Raw genomic sequence first — 6,482 nt, 5'->3', positions numbered from 1 at the left:
ATGAGCTCCTGGACCCAGAGTCTCCCAACGTGAGTTTTTTTTGGACAGCTGTGTGTTCCACCAAAACACTGTTGATGATCACGGCGGGAATTCACTTTGTGTCCAAGTTGAGGAGAGAAAAACATCCGTCTGAACAGTCTCCATCTTGGTGAGAGACCAGCAGGGTCGCGGATTCTCCTGTGGTGAAGGAGAGTTGGAAATGAAGCCAGTTCAGATGAGTGTGACCCAGTTTCCTGGAGTCCAGCTCGGTAACAAGGCCAGGCGCTCCGTCGGTCCTCCTAAACCCTGCGACTCCTGATCTGGTTTTGTGCTTCACTGACAGATCCAGGCTTGATGTCCAAGTGGGGGACAAGTCCAGGTACCAGCTGGTCCAACTCTACTTCCAAACAAACTCCTTCTCATACCATTTGTAGTGATTCATACAAAAAAATTTTATCGGCTGAACAGAACCTGTGCTTAAGATTGAGCCTGAATTCAAGGTTCTCCATCATCTTCAATTCTTTGTGGAGATCAAAAAGTGTCTGTTATCCGTCTGACCTGTCATAGCAAAGCACCTTCGCACCTGCTCAGCCCGGGAGCAGCAAAGTCCTACCTCTTGAACAAATCACGATATCTCAAAAACTGTCCTAGATAGAGCAAAAATGACACGTGGGGAGCATCCTGAGGGCTTCTTCTGTGCCTGAGCCGCTTTTCACATTTCCGCTGTTTAAGGTTTGCGACTGGCAGCCAGTTGAAAATGAGGAACAGTTTCAACTTTTTTTCGAGAGCCAGCTCACTATTTTTATATGGGAGTCAATGGGGTTTGGCTGAGTCTCACGAGAACTCTGCATGAGTTACAGATTCTCTGATCACATCCTGACTAACAGGACGAGTGTGTGAAGAAAAGTGGAGAAAATCATTTGTGACGCATCTTTTTTTCATTGCACACGAAAAAAAACCCAGGTTTGCCCCAAAATTTCCTCCCCCTCCGCACTCTGATGAGTTCTATAACACGCTCTAAATCAGACTTTTCCTCCTAATATCTTGTTGTTTGAAGACGATTTGATGAAATACTACACAGGTTTTTGATTTCTCGCTTACAGAGGAGGAGTGTAGCTACGTTTGAAGCTTTGAATGGTGTTTCTAGGTGGAAATATGGAGGCACTGTAAACTGCTGAAAGAATGGCAAAATCTGATCATTTCATCAGGGGAAATTTAGGGACAAGTCTTGGAATATCTTGGGAATTCTGGGTCATAGGTCAGAGAAAAGTCATAACAGGCGCTTCCTGACTGAGCAGCATGTGTCATCCAACCATCCCGCTTCTGACACCACTTGGTGCAGACACCTGACAGCATTGTTTATAAGTATAATCAAATGTAATGAGTCATTATCTATAAATGTGTTTTTTCCCTGTAGCCTTTAGCGCACCAGTGCTATGCAGCTTAAAGTGTAAACATCCTCTTGTTCTCTCTGAACTTTATCTCCGAGACATCCTGGAGAGCAGGAAGGTTTCGGAGGAAGAAGCCAGTTTATGTTCTGTGTTTCTGATCTTTGGACCCCTGAAGTCCTGCAGAACCGGGCCACAAACAAACACACTCTCGGAGGCTCAGGAAGCCGTGGGTTCATCACACGCTCCTCAAATACAACAACTTCCTGCTGAGAAGATTTTAGTGATTCTGTTGTACATGGACAGAGGCTCCGCCTTCAATCTCATGTGCTTGATATTTAACAGGCAAAACAAGGAACAACACAGAGTTGGAAAACCATTCTGTCACCCACAAGATGACACACACGTGACACATGTGGGGAAATAAACACCCGTGGAGATGAAGGTTTCAGGAAGTCAGCAGGCAGATATAAAACACTCTCACCCAAATATGAACAGAATTTTGTGGTGGTTTGCGGCGACTATTTCACTTCACTTTACAGAGCTGATCGATTTCGGAAGCCACGTTTCCAGGAGCGGACGACGAAGTTGTTCTCTCAGCCCGGGGGTTTATGGGCTGTGGCGATGAAAAGTGTGGCTCATATTTCATCCTCATCGCTTGAAAAACAACCACCACTCTGCCACCGCCTTCTATTTTGAGTCTCTCATCGATGACAAGACTGGACTGTAGCTCAGTCTGAAAATTCAAACAAAATAAAAGCTTTTCAACTGATATTGATAAATGTGAATTTTTGCCCCCAGTTCGAAAACTTTTATCATAATTTATTTATATGTTTATTTATGTGTTCGTATGACAGTCTATATGTTCCCGCAGGTTGACATGAGGAACTTTTCCAGGCTTGTCAGGGGGGGCGCTGGCGTTCACCGTGTCAGTCTGGATCCTTTTGAACTTTTGAAAGAGGTAAATAAAGAGATAAATGTTTTTGCATGTGTTATGCAGCTGTGCTTTGACAGAGAGGTGGTGTTTTTGTGGAGCTCACAGGTGCAGTCTGAGCCACCATGATTCTGTGACTCTGCGTGGATGCATTGGTTTGGCTGTTTGGATCAGTGAAACAAATGGGAGGGAAATAGCTTTTTAGTAGTGCAAGGCGTAATTGTGATCGCTGTGTTTCATGTAACATTAACAGGCCGTGCAAACGTCAGCTGTGAAAGCAGCCGACCTCATGTCTGGGTGAATACTTCACCCTCCTCAGATGTTTATTGGTGTGTTGAGTCAGCTGCGCGTCATCCTCACTGAATCTCGCCAGGTCTGCTCAAACGTTGGCCGGACTTGTTTCTAATTTATCAAAGGTGTGAAAGTTGGTGGCTGGCCCAGTCGCAGGAGCCGCTCCAGCAGGTGCATCAGTCAGCCTCCTCCTGGGCTTCTCGGCTGTCCTCACTTGACCTGGAGTCCGAGGAAGAGGCGGGGCTGTGGTCAGACGAGGAAGATGAATGCAACAATGACACGATTGCAGAAGCAAATTGCTCTGTCATGGCGCCGCCACCAGAAACGCCAGTGTGACCCAGACAGGTTCCAGTTCAGAAGCTGAGGTGATGAAAGGTCACAGAGGCCGGAGCAAAGTCTGGCAGCTTGTTTTCAAATTTCACTTCACATTCAGTTGAATAATAATATTAATCATAATGTTGTTTTTTTGTTATGATGTCTATGTTTTGTCCTACTTTTCAATCTTTAAATGACCTTATTTCACATACATGTTTATGTATTAATATTTGAAAGTCTGACCTGAATGAGTGAGTGAATGTTTATTTCAATCTCCTTGAACTATGACCATTATTTAACCTGGCTTGTTATTCTTGACTTAATATTTGTCATTCTTCAATAACAAGAATGACAAATATTTACTGATATAAATTAAATTCATAGGAAGAAAGCTAATCTCCTCGAATAATAAATAAGATTCGATTTTTATTATAATTTTTATTTCCTGTTTTTTTGTCGGTGCGACTCGCTTTCTTCCAAGTCCTTTGATTTATACCATTAAATATGTGTTCTTCCTGTCATTGAAGTTTGTTTGCTTCATTTCACCTCTTTGTACTTTTGGTTCCTTTTTCCTCCAAAACAAATCCACATCTTCTCAGATGTCTGCTGGTCTCTTCGTGCGCCTCACTGTGGGGGCTTCAAATGATTTCCCGATTATGATCTCGAAGCGATGACAAGATGCTCCCACAAATATGCAGGACAGGAAATATGAGACGCTCAGATCCAGTAATAGGCTCCTATCTGCCATCTGACGTTGATCCATTTATCTTTTGCCACGTGACAGGTTTTATGTTGAGGAGAGGACGAGGAGGAGAGCTCACTCTGCCGATGTGTGGAAGAACATGGGGAGACTGAACACTCCACAAAAGGCAAGACACCAGCTGGATTTATGGTAGCACACACACACACACCCACACACACACACTTGTCGCACTATCCTTGTGGGGACCTCTCATGGCCATCACCCTTTCTCCAGCCTCCCCCCCTAAACCTAACCATCCAAAATACCAACATCTCACCAATGTCCCTACAGGACCCAAGCAAATCTATACTGAACTGAACTGAAGAAGATAACCTTTTGCTCGATTATCTCCTTGAGTTTATTGATTTTTCACATCAATCAAAACAGCTCCACAGTGTCTGCCGCTGAGGAGACGCTGAGTAAAACAAACCGAGGAAGCAGAAAATGTCCACCAATTAAAGTCGACTTAAAGCAGAGCAAATATTTATAAAGGTGATCAACAGTTACATGAAGGTAACACCTCAGAGCAAATACACGTTCACCACCTCATGCTTTTATTGAATCCCTTCCTCCGTGTGCGCTTTTACACCCCCACTCTTTTGCACTCAGATTTCCTCCCTGATGACTCATAATGGTGGACAATTCAATCACCTCTTATTATTATTATTAGCATTAATAATAATAATAATAAATGAACAAAAAAGCTTGCTTAATAATCACTGTACTAAATTGATATTGTGTTTTATTTTATCGATAGATATAGCTAGTATTTATGGGGGAAAATATAGTAATCTGCACGACAGGAAATATGAGCTACTCAATCAACTGTTATTATTAATATATTATTATTATTATTATTATTATGATTATTACAGGGAATAGTCACTGTACTAAATTTTATTTTATTTTTATTTTTTTATGTTATTTTATCTATAGTTTAAAGATTAATTTAAGTGATGGCAAGTATTTACGGGAAAAAAAATGAAGTAATATGCAATATTTTTAATATGCTTAATAAAATACATATAAAAAAGATATAATAAAATATAATTGTTATAATCGAGTGAGGACAAAATATTCCAAACAATTAAAAAAAATGTCAATGAAGTCACAAAATGAAAAATGTCTCATATAGTGGAAAAATTGAATAAAAAGTAGACCATTGAATATATGAATGAGAATTGTGTTTGATAATCGAAAGGACCCTAACCAGCTGGGGTCCGGCCAGTGGTAGTTGAGAGTGATGCTCTCACGATGTCACCCCGGGTCGCTGGGATCGAGCCCACCGTACCTGACCAAACTCCCGTCTGTTGACACCAATATTGATCTGATGAAGGTTCCACTCAATAGAACTTTTCACCAAGTAATGGTGTGTATCCGACCAGGTATCTGCCTCTCGCAGTTCAGTCCACTCTTTTTTTCTGACTTGGTCCAAGCCTAATCTGGAGCGTCTCTTCCTCCCTCATCACCTCCAGCTGAACAAAGATGTGCTGAGTGAAATCCAAATCCCTGAGCGCTCCTTTATTTATCCGCGGTCATCTCTGGGAGCTGCGCTTCCTAAGAGACGCCCAGGTATTGTGAGCTCCCAAGGTCTGGCTGGACCTGCAAGTGGACTGTCCAAGTACGTATTGTCTCCACATAATGACTATTGTTGATGTCGTCTGCTCCCGCTGGCCCATGCTGTGAGAACGCTCTTTTATCTTGGTCTCGTCCACTTAAAATAGAGAGTGAAGTAACACGCTGCTCAGGAGTCTGGAATCAGAGGAGCCAGAAAACAAATACATTTTTCTCTCCTGGGGAACAAAATCTGTGTTTGGATTCCAGGAGGTTGAGCAGGAACTTGTGAGTCCTCTGGAGTCTCTCTGCGTTTTCCCTCCAGTTGGAAGGAGTCTTGTTGAAATGTCCTCCAGACACAGACGGAGGCTCCGACGGATCATACTCACCTGGATCCGTCTCAGTTGTCATGGCCCGTTTCAGTGAGAACACGGATGAAGTCTGGGCGGCTCCGTTGGTGGATTAAAACGATCAAAACATGTTTTTAAAGCTGCCTTGCTCTTGTCTTGGCAGTGGGAAGCTGCCGGAGTGATGTCACAGTCCAGTTCAGAGCTTTCGGAAGGCAAAATGGCCACGTCCACAAAGGCTGGACGGACTTCTAGACGGTTACGCCAGGAAACACACATTTGGAGAATGTGCTTATTTCTTTTGCCATACTTTGATTTGAAACATCTATTTCCGGTCCTTGTTTCGGGGAGGCCATCTTGGATTGCGTACTTCGGGGTGATGTGGATTTGTAGACTTTTCTGTGTTGTAAATCCGAGATCAGATGACGCCACCAGGGGGGCGCAACTGTTACTTTATTTCTGACTGTTCCTGCTGTAAGTCCAGGCACTGGCCTGAGGTTGGTCGTGGAAGGTGACTGAAGTTTAGAAACTGTAGTCGCAGTTTAGAAACAAGTTTAGAAACAAGTTTAGAAACGTGTGTCCTGACCTGTGATTTGCTTGTCTCTTGTCATGAGCTGGTCCTGTTCTACTGTGTGTTTTGAATCAATCATTTTTTGTTAACAGTCGCTGACATGTTGACTTCTATATATGTCTGGGTGCCTTCTGCGCGATTCAGTGATCTTTATAAGGCGAAAAAATGACAAGTATTCAAGATGGAAGCTCATATGAATGTGGTGCCATGAAACACGCTATGGAGAGTCTTGTCTATGGAGCCCTGGATGTGTCATGCATGACTTTGTTTTTTCATCCTGAGCAAACAGTTATCTCGAGATCATTTTTATCTCGTCATTGTCTTTATGGCTTCGTCACATACGCTGTTATTTTGAGCAGGA

Source organism: Synchiropus splendidus, chromosome 19 (genome assembly GCF_027744825.2).
Source record: "Synchiropus splendidus isolate RoL2022-P1 chromosome 19, RoL_Sspl_1.0, whole genome shotgun sequence".
NCBI classification, from domain to species: domain Eukaryota; kingdom Metazoa; phylum Chordata; class Actinopteri; order Syngnathiformes; family Callionymidae; genus Synchiropus; species Synchiropus splendidus.
This window is presented reverse-complemented; position numbering follows the sequence as displayed.